The 21,031-nt window shown below is 36.3% G+C and overlaps 1 protein-coding gene across 2 annotated transcripts in view; it reads left to right on the plus strand.

The window, feature by feature from the left end:
• The first annotated feature begins 390 nt into the window (after nucleotides 1–390).
• The window catches only part of rreb1b (ras responsive element binding protein 1b), a 63,229-nt gene continuing 42,588 nt past the window's right edge, over nucleotides 391–21,031 (plus strand). For both annotated transcript variants that reach the window (XM_087240740.1, XM_087240741.1), the window contains exon 1: nucleotides 391–716. The gene's annotated coding sequence lies outside the window, so the exon portion shown is untranslated. The remainder of the gene's footprint in view (nucleotides 717–21,031) is intronic.

A 21,031-nucleotide genomic window follows, 5' to 3' on the forward strand; every position in this document is an offset into this window, starting at 1 on the left:
TGTTGCATCATCTATAGTCTGATTATATATTGATACTGGGGTTCCGTTCCGTCACTTTAACTGTTTTACCATTTAATTGGTTTCTATTATTAATTATAATCAATTTACATAATACATTTAGACATAGAAATATAATAAAATATGCGTGTATTAAGCACAATCCTATCTATCTATCTATCTATCTATCTATCTATCTATCTATCTATCTATCTATCTATCTATCTATCTATCTATCTATCTATCTATCTATCTATCTATCTATCTATCTATCTATCTATCTATCTATCTATCTATCTATCTATCGTGAATGATCAATCGGATGAGGCTGGAGGAGTGAAGTTTCCGCCCCTCCCGTAGAGATGCTCACAGCTGAACTCCAGTGGCAGCCTCAGTAACACACGTCCCCTTGGAGACTACAGCAACACGTGATGCGTCTACTTATCACGTTCACTGAGCAGCGCTCAGGAACACACTTTGAGGAAAAAGTCACTTTTCTGACCCTCATTCGTCGGAAGTTTCGATGGTCATCATTCCTTTAGGGAGCTAACACCGCGGGCGATGCGAAGTTTTCAGTTGGCGAACTTTGCACATCCTCAAATACGCCATTTTGATCGCTCTCCGGAACAAGTTTGCAGTTTTTTTTTCGAAGTCCATCATCACTCTTTTCACCATCACCATGTCTCCGCGCAGCCAGCCCAACCCCGACAAAGTCATGCGTAAGTACTGAGCTCTTTTCTACTTGTTGTTGATGTTTACGCTCTCCATCTTCTAAACTTTGCTGGATGCACACTTTGTTGGAAGTTTTTAAACTTGGAAGGCCGAAGATGTTGAGATGATGTCCGATCTTTTTTTTTTCTTCCTCGCACGGGGTTTGTGCTTCCTCGTTTCGTTCTCGCATCCAAAGGTTGAACGCCTGACTACAGGAATTCACAGCGCACATGTATTCAACAGGCATACCTGAGTCAAATTAACCACTTTATTCCACCACAAACCCAATGTCACTAGTGTGGCTTTATCTCTCATTTGACGAAATAAAGTTTAGCTCGTATAAAAGTTCGAAAGCGAGTGTTTTACAGTGAAGCGAAGCATCCACATCTGAACTTTGATCGAGGCTAACGCGTGGGGGTTGGACACGCTTCCCTTTATATTTTGACCTTGTCGGGACATGTTGTATTTACGTTTCATTTGCTCTTTCGACTTTTTTTGTCACCAAACACAAGTATTAATTGTTCACAGAGCAGCATCTTTTCGTGTGTCACACTTTGCAAACTTGGTGTTTGGGAATGTCAGAAGTTTTAAAGGAGGAAGTTCGCTGTCGTCGTGACTCTTTGGGTTGGGTTTGCTGCATTAGATGAATAAAGTCGGCGCTACAAGAAAAGTCGTGTTTTATATTTGAACCAAGCGTCCACATCGACGAAAGAGCGTTAACAATCTGAATGAGGGATGTGTAATTAGTCGGATGCATGGTTTTTGGTGCGGGTGTTTCGGTAGAGGCTGTGCTCGTGCGCTCCTCCTCCCATCATCCTCTGTTCGTCCTCGCGTCTCTTTGGAGAGTCTGAATGTGCAGAGATCCGGATGAGCAGTTCACATTCCTCTACCAAATTCAACACTGGGCTCCAGGAGGCCTGCAGCGGCAGCATCTTTTACTCGCTACGTCCTCTCAGTTTGTTGACTTTTAATCTGCATCATGGTTGTTTTGCACGGTGCATTTATGGGTGCAACAGCTGAGGCAGATTTGATGACATTATAAGTTTGTTACTTATCTATCCTTAGGTTGTATATTAGTGTTTCAAAGTAGTAAATTGTACATTTTGGGGCACTATGAAACTTTTAGTACTCTGTTACATGTCATTAGTAGCCATAAAAGTATTTTTAAAACTTATTTATAAATTATTTCTGGGTGTAGCTTTACATTGTCACCTTGTAATATCAATGATATGTTATTGTTTATGGTGATTTAGAGTATATAAACTGTGGTATAGAATTTATAACAAGGGTTGTCAGCCTGGGGTCCCTAAAGGACTCCAGGGGGTCCAGAGAGACCATGGGCTGTATATAATAAGGAATAAATTATATTTGTAGCAAATAATTCAATAAACAGTATCTTCTGCATAAAATGATTTAATAATGGTATTGTAAATGTGAAAAATGCATAATCTAGAGCAGTGGTTCTCAAACTTTTTTCACCAAGTACCACCTCAGAAAACAACTGTCTTTATTATTTTCAGGCACTTTAAACATTTTAAATAGTTTGAACATGAACACTGCACTGTGCTTACTGGTAAAAAAAATAAATTAAACGCCAACATTATATTAAAATGTGCTTTTAAAAGTTAATTAAAAATGGCACTGTTCTTAAAAAGTAAAAAGAAAACTGCTGAACTTAAATGTAAATTAGTATTATCATATAGTAGCCTACTTATTAAAACTTGGAAACGTTCCTTGGACCTTGTAAATATGCTATATGTCGTCATATTCCTGTATAATCTTTTTGATACATTTTTAAATAGACAATAATTCATATATATACATGCAACATGTATCTTTGAAATCTAAACATTAACTTGTATTTTAAATATATGCATTTTATTTACATACTTAAATCAAAATTTAGATCCGCTTACTGTGCAATGGTGTGTCAGAAAAGCAAGTGATTAAAGCTATACCTGTTAACATAGGGATATAAAAATACAGGATATGTCCCCGACAACCATTACAAATATGGAGAGGAAATTAGCTTTAAGTGATAAATACAAAACAAACATTAGAAAATTGAAAATAAAATAAAAGGTTTAGCCTATTAGAATCAATTTACTGATTTACTGACCAGGGTTATCGTATGCATCAAAGGGGTAAAAGTGCGTAATTATTTAGCGATTGCTCCACGTATCACTTGAAGGAAGCTTGCGTACCACTAGTGGTACACGTAGCACAGTTTGAGAACCACTGATCTAGAGGGTTTATGTTTTTAATATAAAGGTTTTAAATACCACATTAGGGAAACTAAGAACTGCTCTGTAAAAACATTTCAAAAGAACCATTTCTCTACACTGTAAAAACATATTAACAATTAGTCATGACGACATATGTTTTTAGTTCATTGTAACTTAATGAACTAAGTTAATCATGTTCTAACTTAATTTTATAAGTTATGCAAGCAGTTTTTAAGTCAGTTTATCGTAATATAAGTTCAATGGACTCATAAGGTTAGTTGATTCAGCTTAAAAATGTGAGGCAACCAGGATTTTTCCCCAGTTTACGTATGAAGGACTTTTAAATATTCTTAAGAACATTTTTTTGACTATGAAAAAACTTTAGTGGACAGTTAAACAAGGCATTGCTTATTATATTAATTTTTTGTAGACGCTTCAAGATTTGCAGTACTGTGGTTTTTACAGAATATTTTACAGTTTCAATCAGAATTATAACCCCCCTGAATTATTAGCCCTCTGTTTATTTTTTTACCCAATTTCTGCTTAACGGCGAGAAGATTTTTTCAACACATTTCTAAACATAGTAGTTTGTTCTGTAGACTATTGAAAAAAATATGGCTTAAAGGGGCTAATAATTTTGACCTTAAAATGTTTTTTAAAAGTTAACTATTTTAATTCTAGCTGAAATAAAACAAATAAGACTTTATCCAGAAGAAAAAATATTATCAGACATACAGTGCAAATGTCCTTGCTCTGTTAACCATCATTTGGGAAATATTTAAAAAGAAAAATAAATTCAAAGGGGGTTTAATAATTCTGATTGCAACTGCATATAGTGGAAAATAAACAAACTATAAAGCACTATTCAGTGAAAATTTCCTTTTGGGCCACTTTTAATAAGTGGTTGGTTTATAAACCCACCTTAAGCTAATCAAAGATAGATAACTATTGCTTGGTGCAGTTGCAATGTGATCTTAAAAGATTAAACCATTGTAAATGTACTCTGAACCGATATGGGATGGGAAGCATGTTGCTTCATCACCTTAGGGAAACATTTTACCACTTTGATTTATTATGACTTTGTGTTTAAATGAACAGATTTAACATTTTTCTGTCATTAAAATTAATGAATAAACATATTTCAAAGATTTCTTTGTAATCATCACCCACTCACGTAGAGTGGTACGGTTAAAAACAAATCCTTCTTTTCTCATTATTTTCCTAATAGCTGCTCTCACAATGGAGGCTGATGTGGGGTGGAGATCTGTTTGTTCAGACGCGTAAAGCAAGAAGACCATTGAAAATTCAAAGACATGTTCTGGTGAACAGTCAAGCAGTGGTCTGGGCTGTAATCTCCTCTGTCCTCAGCAGGGAGTCGCCAGAGTTGAATAGAGAAAACCTATTGTGAGCATCAGAGCTGTCGTGCTGATAGTGATAGAAAGGGCCATCAGCTTATTCTCCAGTTTGTGTCCAAAACACTCTGAATTACATGAAGAACCTCAACAGACAGACTGATCAAGTGGATGATTAAGCTTTGGTTTTGGTCTGTTTGAATACTGGGATGCGGCTTTTAAAATGCGTTAATAGGTGGTTGATCTCGATTTATTATACATTCGTTAAAATCAACACTTGGGGGTTCCCTAGTCAACTTCCTTTGACAAACGTGCCCAACTGTGATTGTTTACAAAAGGATTGGTTGCTAAATGGATGGGGAAACTAGATGGTCACTTCATCGAGGCGTTCGCCCCTAGTGATGGGTGTTCTGTTCACTCATCCAGGGGTAGAGATGGGCATCCTGTTTCGCTTTGGAGCTATTTTTAACCTTTCTATTTTAGATAAGATTATGTTCCCTCTCCCTGCTATGAATTGGGAAGCCTGGTTTGGTCCTGGAGTGTTGCTGTAAGACGCTATACCTGTGGAGCTTAAGAAAGTTCATTTGCAAAATGGATGCTAACTATATTTGCAGATTTGGTTTGGAATTTAAACCTTTTTAAAATGGCTGTTGAATGTTTTGTTTGAAGGGATAGTTCCACCAAAAATGAGTCATTATTTTTTCACCCTTTTGTCATTCCAAACATGTACACTACCTGACAAAATTCTTGTCGCCTTTCCAAGTTTTAGGAACAACTAATAACAAATTGACTTGTAGTTCAGAAGTGGCTTATATGAACGGCAAGCTCCTCTAGATTACACTTATTTTACCAAAATAAAAAATGATCATTTAATTAGGACAGTAAGGTCTGACTTTGCTTCGACAAAAGTCTTGTCACTTAACAGAAATAATGTAAAGTACAGAATATAAAGTCATGGTGCAGTGGAAAAAGAATTAATATTGTGTATGACTCCCATGAGCTTGGAGGACTGCATTCATACATCTCTGCAATGACTCAAAAAAACTTATTAATGAAGTCATCTGGGATGGCAAAGAAAGCGTTCCTGCAGGACCCCCAGAGTTCATCAAGATTCTTTGGATTCATCTTCAATGCCTCCTCCTTCATCTTACCCCAGACATGCTCAATAATTTTCATAATTGGTGACTGGACTGGCCAATTCTAGAGCACCTTGACCTTATTTGCTTTCAGGAACTTTGATATGGAGGCTGAAGTATGAAAAGGAGCACCCCCAAACTGAATGTAACCCCAAACCATGATTTTTCCTTCAGCAAACTTGACTGATTTCTGTGAGAATCTTATGTCCATGTGGGTTCCAATAGGTCTTCTGCTGTATTTGTGATGATTGGGATGTAGTTCAACAGATGATTCATTAGAAAAATCTACCTTCTGCCACTTTTCCAAATGATCAACCAGAAGTCAAGTTATAGTTTGTTGCTTTTACAACTGATATTGATGACAAAACCTTTGTCAGGTAATCTTTAGATCCAATTGAGTGGATAAAAAAAAATTTTCAGGATATTTTCAAAAAACTGCAGAAAATAAGTAAAACATATTTATTATTTATGACAATTATTGTAAACCAAAATGTCAGAGAATGCACAATTATCAGATTTATATTATATTTATTTATTTAAATAAGTTGGATATTTTACTGTATTTTTAAAGCATGATAAACATAAAACTAAAAGTGAAACGGAGTCTTCATGAAAATGTTTTGATGTGAGTGGGATATGGATGACAGGAAACAGGGCAGACTGTGTGGATGAAGGAAGTTAGAAAAAGATAGAAACAATAGCTACAGTCTCCTTACACTAAACCTTCAAATGAAGTCTTATGATAGTCAATCAAACAGGTGGTAAGAGTCAAACTGAGGTTTTACCACAATCCTAAATAGCTCATCCTGCTAACACTCCTTTTTGAGTGATTGTGAGCTTCGCTTTCACTTTTTTTTGCGTTTGTCTGCGAGCAGAAAAGAGGACGAATCACACATGGCTTCACAGGCCTCCTCCTTTGCCTCCCCCGCCCCTCGTCTCCCACCCTGCCTCAGTTGCTGACTAAACACTTTTGTCAGCTGGCAGTTGCCCACACTCTGTGAATTTCTGATAGCTTCTAGAAAGGGAGCTACACCGTGCAGGGAGCTGGAGATGCTGAAGAATTGCTCTTGTTGCTCTTTTAGCAGTAAAGGCGGGAGTCAAAAATGAGAAGATGGCAGGTCGAGCCGCTTTGTGGAACCAGTTCGTCTTGTACTAGCATACTTTAGGTTTTCCCTGCTTCGTGTTCAAGCACTGAGCAAACATTTGTGAGATATGAAAATACGCCCATGGCTAAATCATCTGATTCACGTGTAGCCAGGGTTGTTAAAAGTCTCATTTTAACCTTGATAGAAAAGTTGACTTATTACCTATAAATGTATTTATATTGTAAAAAGAAAAAGATTGCAAATAAAAGCGATTATTTTGAACTTACTTTTTTATCAAAGAATCCTAGAAGTAAAATGTAGCATAGAGTCCATGATACTACGAAATAGGCATGGGACAATAACCAGTTTCAAGGGTTAGCGTGGTTTGGAAAAGTCAAGGTTTTAAAGGGGTGGTCCACTACGATATTATATTTTAAACTTCAGTTGATGTGTAATGTAGCTGTGTGAACATAAACAGCATCTCTGAATGTAAAATATTCAAAGTTTAATGCAAAGGGAGACCTTGATTTGTACAGAGTTAGCTTAGCAACGCCTACAATTAACGAATTTTGGGGACTACAAAAAATACTTCCGCCCCCTGTGAGATCACAAAAGTTCGTTATTGCGCATCCCACACTGCGCAGGTAAAGGCCGTGGCCAGAGGCGCTGTAACGTTACTGCAGAGAGAGAAATGCCATCCTGCTGTTTCCACAGAGCTGTTCTGTTTCTGTTGTTGGGCTTCCAAATGACACGACCCAAACACAGAAGTGCTTACAGTTCAATATTAATTATGTTCCAGAGAACTATAAAATACATAGCAAGCATGATTTGACAAAACACAGCTTCCAGAATCTCTCCCAGTTCAGTGCTGGATTCAGTTAAAATCTCCTCAAAGATGGAGCAAGGAGACGCTGTGAACTCTGAGTCATGACCTGTAAGTGTTTTTATTTGTTAAAATTGATCATGACATGTACAGTGTCTAACTTTAACGGTGTGTTGTAGCAAAGATGTAAACAACGGGAAATTATGGTAACCGCTAACGACTTAGCTAACGTTACAAATCCATATTTATCAAACGGCTGTAAACGCACACACACACATACACATACACGCACTCTTGGCCAGCACCTGCGTCTCTCTGTGTGAGACGGCAGAGTTTCTCTCTATAGGCAGCTATGCTATGCGTTTTACAACTCGGACAATAAAGTCGCAAAAGATATGTGAACGATTCATGTTACTTACACAGGCATATTCCGCATATGCATGAAAGACGTCCTGTAACGCATTGATTTAAAAAAAATACAGCAATGATTTCCCAACTGGAGTGTAACATCAAAAACAAATCAATCCAGGCTCACAAAGGTCTCATCTCACATCTTGTGCTTTATTCTGTCACCACAGAAAATAACTTAATCCGAGCATGAGAGAAAAAGAACAATAAAAATCTCTCCCGCGCACATGCGCTTCTCGTGTTACAAATACTTCATCGTATACACGCATAAACACACTAAAAGGCACAGAAACAGTTAAAGGAGCCGCATCCCATTTTCACTCGTTACAGACACGTGTTGACTGACTGACTGACTGACTGTTTACACAAAACGCGCGTGCTTGTCAGGGCGTGACGTGAAGCCGATCGGCATATCACAGCATATTATGATGATGACCAATCAGAGTCACTTGAGGGTGGGCCTTTTAGAGGAACTAGGAAATATGACAGTCGTTTTCATGTTAGCTGAGTAGCTGTGTATAATCAAAGTGAGATTTATGAAAAAATAACACGATTTCCTTCAAGTTAAACATGAGCACACATTGCTTTGCATCTTATTAACACAACCAAGCCTTAAAAATAACATTCTGGACCACCCCTTTAAAACCGCTAAAATTTTCCACTATACTGTTTGGTATTAGGCACATTTAATTATTTAGCCTGAGATGTTTACTGTTCCAAAATATTATTATTGTTGTAAGCTAAAATTAAATATATTGTGTTAAAATTTAGGGAGAAAAGTAGTTTTTTTACCCAGACCGTGATACCGTGAAACCGTAATATTTGTATCCAAGGTAATATACCATCACAAACTTATACCGGCCTATGCCTACTATGAAGCAAGATAAAATGTATTAAGCACTTATAATTAATTAGTGATTTTGTAACAATTATAGCTGATCAGAATCTTTTCACATGTCCGAGGTTCTTAGTAGCGGAAGTTGTCATAGTTTGGTAAACTTAGAGCGCAGTAAATGGGAGAGAACAAAAAAATAATTACTTTACAATCCAATTTGCTGAAATAATAAAAGAAAAACCCCACAATGTTGTTATCAAGACTTTCAGAAAAAGGAAAAAAAATAGTGAGAGGCTGATAACTGCAGGCAGAAGAGAGAATAACATTAAATTTACTGTCCTGCCCCACATATGCTGCAATAGAAAGACCTCGCATAAGTGGTAATTAATTTTTGTAATTTGATACAAAGATGGCATAATACATATGTAAATACATAGAAATCTACAAAAAAATCTAAATATTAAAAACACTCAAGATTATGATGACAGTTAAACGCCACATTACAGGCTTGTGAAAAGGGTTCATATAACAGCAAATCAGCATATTCTAATGATTTCTGAAGGATCATGTGACATTGAAGTAATGATAATACATTTAGCTTTGTATCACAAAAATAAATTTAGTTTTGAATTGGACTGGGCCGATTAATTATATTATATCGAAAATTTATGTTTATAACAATGATAAGCTCTGAACCTTTTTACTTTATATTGATCTAAGAGCCAATCACACAGCAGAAATGTGCAACAATGGGAATCTAAACGTGTGTTGATATTGAGTGAAGTTTATAAATAAACTTCATTAAGTTCACCATAAATTGTAAATTCTGTCTTCATTTTCTCTCCATTCAGTTGTTTTAGACCTAAACATTTCTTTGTGTTAAACACAAAAGAAGATATTTTGAAGTAGGCTGAAAACTAGTAACCATTAACTTCCATAGTATTTGTTTGTCCTACTATGGAAGTCAATGGTACTGGTTTTCAGCCTACTTCACAATATCTGTTTTTGTGTTTACTGAATAAAGATACTAAAGAAACCACTTGAAGGAGCGTAAATAGTAGTAAATAAAAATTTCTTTACCAAATCTGTTACTGTACTGTTTCCAAAGGTTTGACTGTAGTGTAGGTTGTCACAAAACAAAAGCTAATCTAGTATTGACACAGCGAGCGCTGTTACGTCATGCAGAAATTTATGAAATCTCATAACAAAGCTGTGACTTTGTTTCAGTTCCAGTTGATTGCAGTAATTCGTGAGATGGGGAAAAAAGCAATGTGGGAGGGATGGTGCATGACTCTGAGGAGTCATTTAACTAGGAAATCTAGGTGTGCGCTGCAGGTCGTACATAGTATCGTTTTTCAGTGTTGCGTTGATTTCAGGAGAGCTTGACAGAGAAACGTCCCGGATGAGGACAGATCCTCCTCTGTCTCTGAGAGCGATGTGCAATGGGAAACAGATGTGGCCGGCCTGTTAGCTCAGTGCTTTTCTTCAAAGAGCTTCAATTAGCACGTCCATATACAGAACGACTTCACAAGACATATTTTGTCAGCTTCACAGATTTGTTTTTGTAAATTTATAGTCGGTCAGCCTTTCATTTTCTTTCTAATTTTGATCAAATTTTGTAGAACAAACAAATTACAGAGATAAAAATGTATAATTCTCTATAATGATCTAAACCCCAAAAGCCGTTTCGGTAACACTTTAATTCAATAGTCCATTTGAGTATTAGTAGACTGTCTGCTTAATATCTGTTGATACAGGCATTCAACAGACATTTAACTGACTATAAGAAACTTTGCAAGTACATCAGCTTACACTAACTCTACCCTAACTGCAACCTAATAGTCTACTTGTAATCTAATGAGAATTAGTTGAAATGTAGATGCAATGTTACTTGTATTCAACAAACGGACCATCAAAATAAAGTGTGACCGCTGTTTCTATTTAAAGTTGCAAACTTGAATTGAACTAAATAATAATTTGTGAAGAAAATGACATCTAATACTGCATTTAAAAGGACTTAATTCAGCACTTTTTACTAGCACTGCTGCATCAATTTCACTATGTGTGAATCTACAATAGTCACATTGCAGGATCTGCAATATAGTGTCATTTCAGTTTAACCTTAAATGGAAAGTTTATCAGTTGCATATTATCAGTAAGAATTTAAAGTTAGTTTAAAGCATTTGTGCTTATTACATTATTACATTAATGTAGCTTTAACAAAGATTAATGTTATTTAATAATTTGTACAATAAAGACTATACAAATTTATTGTTAGTTTGTTTTTATTTCTGTAACTGAACAGGGTTTATTTATATAGTCGCTCTACTTTATTAATCTATGCTGGTAATTTGTTAATTATATGTTCTGCATATGCACTCTATAAAATCATCCCAAAGAATGTATAAGTATTTATTATTTCCAAATCGAGTTATTCAAGTCATTTGGTGAAATATTGCAATATAGACCATTTTAAGGGGTGTAAACAATAGCGATGGTCCTATTTCATGATTTACATCTTTTTATTTCTGTAGCAGAGAATACAAAAATATCCACATGTTGATAAATGATGTTATTGCAGCTCTTTTAACATATTTATTCACCTTATTCTTTGCCGACGAGTAGGGTTGTAACGGTATGAATTTTTCACGGTATGATAATCGTCTAAAACAATACCACGGTTTGACGGTTTCGCGGTATACGGTATGTTACAAATGTTACAAAATAATAGAACAGTGAAGCAAATTTGACTTTTTCCAAATAATATATTTTTAGTTACTATAAACAACACCACTTACAATGAACAAATAAAAATAAGAAAATAATAAATAATGTGTCAAAGTCCAAATAAAGTCCAAATAAACATGGTGCAAATCCTCAGTAAAAAATAGATATAAATATTTACTATACTATAAATAGTTACATAACGAAACTAGATTCAATATGGAACATCCTTAGGTTCTATGTGCCAGCATGGATTTGGATCTGGTTGTATGCAATGCAGACAAACAGCTGCATCTTCATTTGCGTCTTTTGAAAACAGCAAGAGCAGCAGTTCGTCTTTGCTGTGTCACTGTTTTGTCATGTTTCTGTGCTGCTGTGCATGCAAAAGTACTTAGTATGAGAATTATTTCATGCAAAACTTTTTTTTTTGCGTTTTATTTAGCCGCGCATAAATGTATGCCTTTCTCTCATTCCGTGTTGTTCAAAAAGCTTGGTCCACAAACAAAAGCGAAACCTATGCTTATTGGTTGTGATATAGCGAGTTTGAACCAATCTGGGCATGGAGGAGGGACAATGCATCAATGTATCATGTCTGATTTGTCCGGAGACACAGTGACAAGCGTTTCTTTGTCAAATCAGCGTTGTCAAATGTTGATGACGTAACCGCACTGATTCCGGAGCCTCTGAAAGTCCGCGAATGTTATGTGATACATCACTGCAAAGCTGAGATTCTCTTCTTTATGCCAATCTTTGAATTGTATGAATCTGATCAGCGGATCAAAAGTTATTAAACATTTAAGAGCAATACTTATTTTTAGCCGCGGGCGGCTGTCTCGGTCTTTAAGGGTTAAAACCGTTGATATGCAATTGTTCATGGTATGATAATCGTGCACGTTCAAATCGTGGTAAACCGTCATACCGGTATATTGTTACAACCCTACCGACGAGTGGGTGCAGCCATTTGAATCTTTTTGGCTCGAGACTTTCGGTCTCATCACTTCCATTCATTTTTAGACTTTAAAAACTGCTCGTTACGCTGCTTGATGTTGCAAACTGATATTTTCTTATTGTATTATTCTACTTTGTCTATATAGTAATGCAAACATTTGTTTGTAGAGCAAGTTGTTTGGCCGTTTTCTGCCATTTATCATTCCTAGTCATTTCTCCCATATGCGACTGAATCAGAAGTTCTAAAACAATCGCAAAAACAGGCACATTTCCACATTTTAGAATAAGGTCAATTGAATTATATCAGTTTTTGTGTCTTAAAGTCCTCATAAAATCAAAATAAAGTTTTTTTTAGCTGTTAGTATCAGTCTTAAAGATATTTATAAGCTTGTGTGCTCCAAAACAGTGACAAAAATCACGTTAAAAAGAAACAAACATTGAATAATATATTATGGTAAATATGAATTACCTCTTGTTACAGTTATGAAATAGTTTGACATCAAGCAGGAATGTTTATGGGCCAATGACATCGCCACATTGAAATGGTGTGTATATATATATATTTACTTAAACTATATTTATACTTAAATTTTTTTTCTTCTTTTTTAAATATTTTTCAAATGATGTTCAACAGAGCAAGGATTGTTTTCACAGTATGTCTGATAATATTTTTTCTTCTCAAAAGTCTTATTTCTTTTATTTCGGCAATAATAAAAGCAGTTTTTAATTTTTTATACACAATTTTAGGGACAAAATTATCAGCCCCTTTAAGCAAAATTTTTTTTCTATAGTCTACAGAACAAACCATCGTTATACAATAACTTGCCTAATTACCCTAACCTGCCTAGTTAACCTAATTAAGCTAGATAAGCCTTTAAATATCACTTTAAGCTGTATAGAAGTGTCTTGAAAAATATCTAGTAAAATATTATTTACTGTCATCATGGCAAAGATAGAATAAATCCATTATTAGAAATAAGTTAATAAAACTGTTATGTTTAGAAATGTGTTGAAAAAAACTTCTCTCTGTTAAACAGAAATTGGGAGAAAAATAAACAGGGGTAATAATTCAGGGGGGCTAATAATTCTGACTTCAACTGAATATATCGCAAAAAAGAAACGTATTGCAATATAAGATTTTCCTATATCATGCAGCCCTACTTCTTACTCATGCAAATTGTCAAAGGTTGCTGTAACTGGGGGAAAAACACTGTAGCTTACTTTTTCTTAATTAAAAATGATTACACCAAAAAATGTGATAACATATGCTGTTGTGTTATTTTGCGTATCAAGGCAGATCTCTGATGTTTTGTGGATATGCACACAATCACGTGAGATCCCCAAATTGTTTTCATGACAAACTTTCTGCTGAAGCATTTCAGAATGACTAATCAAATGACAGCTATAATGATGTTGAGAAAATGATTGTTGACGTCACTTCAATAACATTTTCTCCATCTAATAAATGACAAAACACTGGCTACCAAAGCTGTTAATGTGATTTATTTACAAATTGCAATGATCTTATTATTGGGTTGAGTTCATAAGTAACAAAATCCCATTACAGCTCACTGAAAAGAGCTATTATCATTTGGTTATAGGTTATTGTCTTAGAATTTGTCTGTTTCTAACACAGAACTGTTTGATGACTTCAGAGGTTTTGGATTACATCACTTATGAAGTCACAAGGAACTCATTTGATGTGTCATTTGGAAGCTTATCATAGTTAAAATAGTGGGCGGGATATACAGAATTATGATTTGCAGTAACATGACAATGAGTAAAAAGTGAAATCATTTTCATTTTTGGTGGACTATCTCTTCTATCTAAAGAAGATAACTCATTCGCCAGCCCTTTTATCTCATTATTGAGCTCTTCATGGAGCATCATCACAAGATCTTTCCGTATCTAATGCCATGTTCAGTGGAGCTTTCGGAATTTCTTAGTACTTTTAGCTGTTGTTTTAATATGGAGCTGTTTGAAAGGACTTAGCTATAAAGTCATTCTATAGCTGAAAGATGCTAATAGTCGACTGTTATCGATCTACAGGTCTAAGGTGTTTCAGGCATTTTTCTAGCAGCCTCTCCCAAAATGTCCTGAGGCAGTGTAGACAATAAAGCAAAAATGGCGTCCTTTCAGAAGGAGAAACCCAGCCGCTCCCGTCTCTTCCAGCTTTCAGAAAATAAAGCACCATGTGTTCACTGAAAACGTGCTTGTCTCTAGCTAATGTCTGATAATCCATGCTTGCAAAACTCTTGTCCGAATCCCAGCTATGTTAAGTGTTTAGAACTTAAACGCAAAATGATGTTAAAAGCAGATTGTTTCCACACTTTCATAACAGGGCAAACTAAATGGTCTCTAAATACGTGCATCACAGCAAAAAAAAGTAAAAGTAAAACATAAAATGCTCTATTGCAGTCTTATTTGTCATTTTTGCAACATTATACAAACCTTAAAACAAATCAGTTGTATTTTAGGTCATATTTGTTTGAGATTTTATTCTCATTTAAATGAAGTTATTACAGTTTGCCAAAACTTTGAGGAGGAGAGGACTCCTGACAGAACAGGACAGAGAAAACAAAACATGGAAACGAGGCAAAGGTCACTCCTGGATCTTTTGTAGCCCGGTTCATCTCAGGGTTCCAGTAAATATTAACCTGCTTATCACAGAGTATGGGATGTGTTCTTTCAGCATACTAAAATCAGAGACAGAACTTGAAGAAGCAAAATGAACATCAGTCATTTATATAATTATATAAGATTGTGTGTCTTAAAGTTCTTGTGAAATCAAAATAAAGTTTTTTAGCTGTTAGTATCAGTCTTAAAAGTATCTTTAAACTAGTGTGCTCCAAAACAGTGACAAAATTCAAATTAAAAAGATAAAACATTTTAAATCTTACAGTTTGTCACTTCCACATAAAATATATCAACATTTTTAGCACTCATCTCATTTTTTCATCTCAGTTTTTCATCAAATCTTCTCACCAATCAAATACTCTCTAGTATCTGACATGTCCCGCCCCCTTCAAGATGTTATTGCTGTATGTGCTTGAGCTCATCCACTCTCACTGCCAGAACTGATACAATTTAAGTGCTATTGGCTGTTTTTTTAAAGGGGGAGGGGCTACTCAATGCCCCGCCCTGTCTTTCAGTTAAAATTACGTCATGCATCAAACCAAAGTGCACGTCAAAGCACTTCATGGGACCTTTGAAGATGCCATAATTACATAAAAATGTGAGTTTTGTGGGTTGAATTTGATGATTCAAATTCATTAGATCGAAGCTAGCAAATTAACTTGTATGCAAATTGTCTTTCTTTTGTGGAAAAACAATCCAACTATAATTATAAATCATCCTGCACTATAAGATGTTTATCCAATCAGATGATCACTATGATGAAAGTGCCCCTCCTGATCATTTCAGCAGCGATGGTTTCAGGGGTATTTTTCTGTAAAAAAGCAACGTCCTTGATTTTTACAACCTTTGTTCCAAAGAGCCCTTCCTCGCTCCACTCTTAGTATTTTTCAAATAGATGTTTCCTGATTGTTTAATGACTTATGTTGGTTGTTTACCCTGATGTCCTTTTTTTTAGTTTATATCTTAATGCGTTTAAAGAGTAAACCAAAAAAAGCTAAGTTTTGCCAATCAGAGATCTATCGCTGTACCTTCCAGCCAATCACATCATCTTGTCTTTGCTGTTTATTCTGTTTACATGTTTGCCGTGTAATTAAAACATTTCATTTTGTGAGCTACTGTGCCACTTGATTTAAGAATCATTCTCCTTCATTTGGGCATCTAGCAGTGTTGTGTACACCACAGCACAGTCAAACAGCTATGATTGAGATAATCATTAGATAGAGGAGACTAAAAAGCAAATAAAGTAAATACATGTTTTACCTTTGGTCAGCCATTTCAAGCTGCACAGAGGTCTGTGTTATCTGCTTTTACACAGCCAGCATGAAACATACAATTAGGAGTTTAGAAAAAAAAAAAAAGAGTGAAGAGTGACTTGAGACATATATATATATATATATATATATATATATATATATATATATATATATATATATATATATATATATATATATATATATCTATATCTATCAAGTCACTCTTCACTCTTTTTTTTTTTTGCTCTTATTAATAAACTTAACAAATGTATCTTCAGATATCTTAAATTAAGATATATTCACTTGGATTTATTAAAGTTATAAATTATATTAAATATCTGTCATTAGTGTACAAATAGCAATCATGGTCAACTTGACTTTATTTTATAGTGTTTAAAGTAAAATTACTTAAGCTTTGTGCATTATGTCATGTTGATTCCATCTTGTATGGTAAAATGAATCAAAAATATTGAGGAAGTATAACATTGATTGCAGTGTACAGTGAGCATAATGACAAAATAGCTGCAAAAGCATGTAGCCAAAAGTATTATTGTCATCATTTCATTTTTGAACTTGATTTTTGAGTCTGAACTTCACAGACAGACAGTTTCTGGCCCCAGATCAGTGTGCTCACCAAGGCAAAGTACAGAAGATTATGAGGGGGACCAAGCCAGGAGAGGGATTACCATACACACACACACACACACACACACACACACACACACACACACATATACACACAAAAATGACTTTCTAAAGGTTTTGCTAACATTTAGATGCTTTCAAACCCATTTTAGCAGATTCTCTGTGTGCAATTTCCATTTATTGATAACCATTTTTAACAATGAACCATTTTTGGTCTGAAATATAAGCTAATGCTACAGGGCACCATTTTTGCAGTGCTCCCGCTTTCCAAACGTCTCTCCATCTACTAGCACCTCAAACACAAAGTCTCACTTATTTCTGCAATGGCTGTTGTGTGTGCGAACAGCACAGTGGATTATTTTCACGAAAAGCAGTTTGCTTTTCTCCACTCTACTTTTGACAAGCTCCATGTGGTTGACAGACAACCTCCGGCTGTTTCCAGCAGTTACTTGCTCAAATAAGCCTTGCAGTGTCACCTGACTACTCCGACCTGATTGGCCGTATTAGACCACAGCAGGGGCGGGGCTTTGGGGCGGGACGCTGAGGAGTTTGTGGTTTCTGTGGTGACCAGCGGCCGGTGATGTGGCCTTGTACTTTGATCAGGGTCGCCCTGAGGAGATGGACACATTTGAGTTTAAGAAGCTCGCCGTTCACTCCCTACATTCTTGCAATGAAAAGCCCATGTGTAGTTTATAATTAAGCCCCATCGGTGACTTATTTTAATGCAGTCTGTGTGCATGCGAGCTCATGCATGCATGCATTCGCACTCAGAGGCGCAAGAGTGGGCGCGCTCAATAGACAAAGTCTGTGTCTGATGATAAGGACTTTGAAAAAGCTCAGTTGAAGGTGGGTGGGGAAGGACTGAGGGCCGGCCGGGGTGGATATAACAGACTTTGGGAGCAGAGGGAGCTGGCATGCATGCGTGCAGGCGGGAGGCTGCGAGTTCTGCAGTGGAGACAGTGAGCGTAAACATGCGTAACACTGCCAAATACACTTTCTGACCTACTTCAGCTCACTGGGAATACACTGTATTGTCTGCGCCCAAGACAGTGGCTGTCTGTGAGGCCTCAAACCTCAAATCCTTCACCAAACGATTCATTCTGCTGCAGAAGAGTCACTCTTAAAGATGTGTTTGGAGAGAGATGGAGGGAGATCTGCGTGGTGGTGCTGGTGGTGGGGGGGGGGGGGGGGAGGCTAGGGAATAATGACCAGAAGTGTACGCTTGGGTAAATCTGCACTGGCTTGAGTTTTAAATAGCCTGGAATGCACAGTGCTGGAAATGGGTGGTAGTTCAGGGAGCTCAGCCTGCTATACGGCAGCATCACGAGACGGCAGCTGTATGTTACGGTTTCCTATAGCCAATGGATTTTTACACACCACTATCACAGGGTTAAATAGAGCCTGTGTTAGGGATGTTGGCCTAAGATTGGAGTATTTTGGTCATTAGCAGAGATGTGCTAATTAAAGGTCTTTGGCCTGAAAAAAATTCAGTAAGTTTTTAGGTGTATTTACATTGGTTTTTACATTTTAAATGACCTTTGCTGTTAATTAGGGTTTGATAAACAAAAATAATTAACAGTGCATGTAATATTTAGCTAATTTATAAATGATTATTGATTTGGTCTTGCGTTTAATTGTAAATTTTTTGGTCTATTAAAAGTGCCAGGGTTATTGTTGCAATGCAATTTATTACTTAAATAAAAAATAAGCATAACAGAAAAAGAAAAACAAACCGATGCTTAATTTTATGCTTAATTTTGTTACTTTAAACACTAAAAAAATAACTAAAATAAACAACCTAAAAAGCAAAGTTATAACACGAGATAATAGTAATTATTGATTGATTTTGTTTTTAAATAGCACAGAATCGTAGCATTATCTATATGACAACTGTTAGCATCACCCTGAATTGTCCTGTGCATCTCTATCGTCAACTGTTTTAGGCTCTTTCTTAGGAGTTTATAACAGCCAGTGGCTCATGCATCAAACACTTTGCAACTTCTCACAAGAGTTCATCCTCTCGCTGTGATGTCATGGCTTTAGCTGGAGCTCCTGACACAAAATGGTCGCTGTGTGCACTGCAGTAGAAGGCAAAGGTCACATCAGGGCCACCTGTTTGGAGTGACAGCTGAGGGCTGCTTTGCCAAGGGCCTCATGTGCTCCTCTCCTCCTCCTCCCCATTAACCCCTTGTCTCCATTCCAATCAGAGGTTCAGGCACATTTCTTGATTTGTCTCGGTCTCTCGCTGCTGCCTCACCTGCTGGAAAATCCAACAGAAGCCTGCCTGAAGTTGAATGTGATCACGCTGGTCCAAGTTGGTCTACCAACTAGTTCTCAGTTTTGACAACCTTGAAGCAGTAAGAAACCAGATGTATGCTGTACAACACTGATACTGGTTTTAACTGGATTTTCTATTTTAGTTTGGCTTATAAAGTCATCTTACTTTTCATATTTGAGATTTGAATATTTATTATTTTAGAACTAGGCAGTAGTTTTCAGCCTGGAGTTTTATTTTAATAGCTATTCACAAACCTGCTGAAGCAAACCTTTACTGTAAGTAATAGAGAAAATTCATAAAGTCCATGTGAACCAAGCTTTTATTTCAGTATGTTGGTGTATTTCCAGCTGAAATGGAATATTGAGAAGGAGGCAGGGTTTTCTATTTGCACATCATTCCCTCATAGCAAACTAACGGTTAGGGGGTATAATTAAAAAAACTGTGGCTGAAGCAATCAAACTGAGATTAACCAAGAAGGACCGCCCCTTCAAATGTGGAAACAAATCATCTTTATTGAAGATTACCAAAACAGATTTTTTTTTCCACTGCATTAACTTACAAAGATTAGTTGTTCGCCTAAAGAATGTTCACTGTTGAAATAAACAGCATAAATTTTGGTTTCACATGGCTACTACTTTAATGGCCCGTTTCCATTGTCAAAAGGCGAACCGAACTGTACCATACCACTTTTTCGACACTCTTTCTAAAGAGTACCAATCATGAGAAAGGGTACCAAAAGGCCAAGCTAGACGCACAGCTATTGGTTTACAGAGAAACGTCATTCGCTCACGCAATAAGTCAGAATCAAAACTAAGGAACCGCCATGTTTTAAATACACAGCCGAAAGATTACAGCGTAATTATACATGCATCCGGGCTCAAACAAACCTTGTCGTTGTCTTGATGAACAGCTACAAAGCCAAAAAGAAGAGCAGATATTACCCTGTGCCCCATAGTTTTTTACGAGCCAGTCTTAAGTGCGAGCAGTTTCGCTTTCTTTCTTGTGCTCGTCGCGCGTCTATATTTAAGATAACAAACTACTTTAGCTGATGATAATAACTTGGGCTTGATTATTAATGTGCTTTTGAAACTCGATCCTGTCAGAAACTGACAAACGCGCGAGTGAAGCGCGAAAAAACAAAGGAGAAGCTAACGTGCAAACGTGAACAAACTGCAATGTTTAACTTTTATCATTACTTTTTGGACTTTTATGAACTCGGAATGACGGAATTATTCTTTAACAAAGGTTACATGTGCTGCTGAAGATTAAAGACACAGATGAGAGGAGTGCTCTGACTGTGGGCTATATTTTGTGTTGTTTTTGAACCTAAATAAGGACTAAATGTATGCTGTTTGTAGTTGTTCTGTAATTAGTAACATATCGGAGACTGTAAGGGTCTGTATGTGTTCATATATGTTATTTATTTATTTAGTTTATATAGTTACAGACGCTACAGTAGGCTGTTTCGCACTGTCATTGATCTGCTGTTATAATCAACTTTTGTAGTTAGTAATGAACATTTATACACAAGTATTTATGTGTATAAAGCATCTGTTTTGTGAGAAGTGCTTCTCATATGATATGTAAGCGACCTGTACAGCTTTACTGTAGATACTTTCTCGAGTGAAAATGACGTTGGTTGAAACTTTCTGTCATACAGCACGCACACCAAAAGAGTACCATTGAAACGCAAGCCTGATAAAGGTGACCCGTATTGACCCCTGCCGTACTGTAATGTACCAGTAAGTGGAAACGAGCCATAAGATGAGAGTAAGGGCAGGGTTGACCTTATTGCTGAGGATGAAATCAGCATGCTCATTAACTATGCACACAGTGATTTGCTGATGACAGAGAGGTCTATAATGGTGCGTTCACTCAAGACGCGGAGTCATTTACATGTTAAGTCACGATTTGTGTGAATCGCTTGAGTTGGAAAAGCTAAACTTCAGTGGACATTCGTTTCGCGTTAATTAA

Source organism: Danio rerio, chromosome 2 (genome assembly GCF_052040795.2).
Source record: "Danio rerio strain M-AB ecotype USA chromosome 2, GRCz13ab, whole genome shotgun sequence".
Lineage (NCBI taxonomy): Eukaryota > Metazoa > Chordata > Actinopteri > Cypriniformes > Danionidae > Danio > Danio rerio.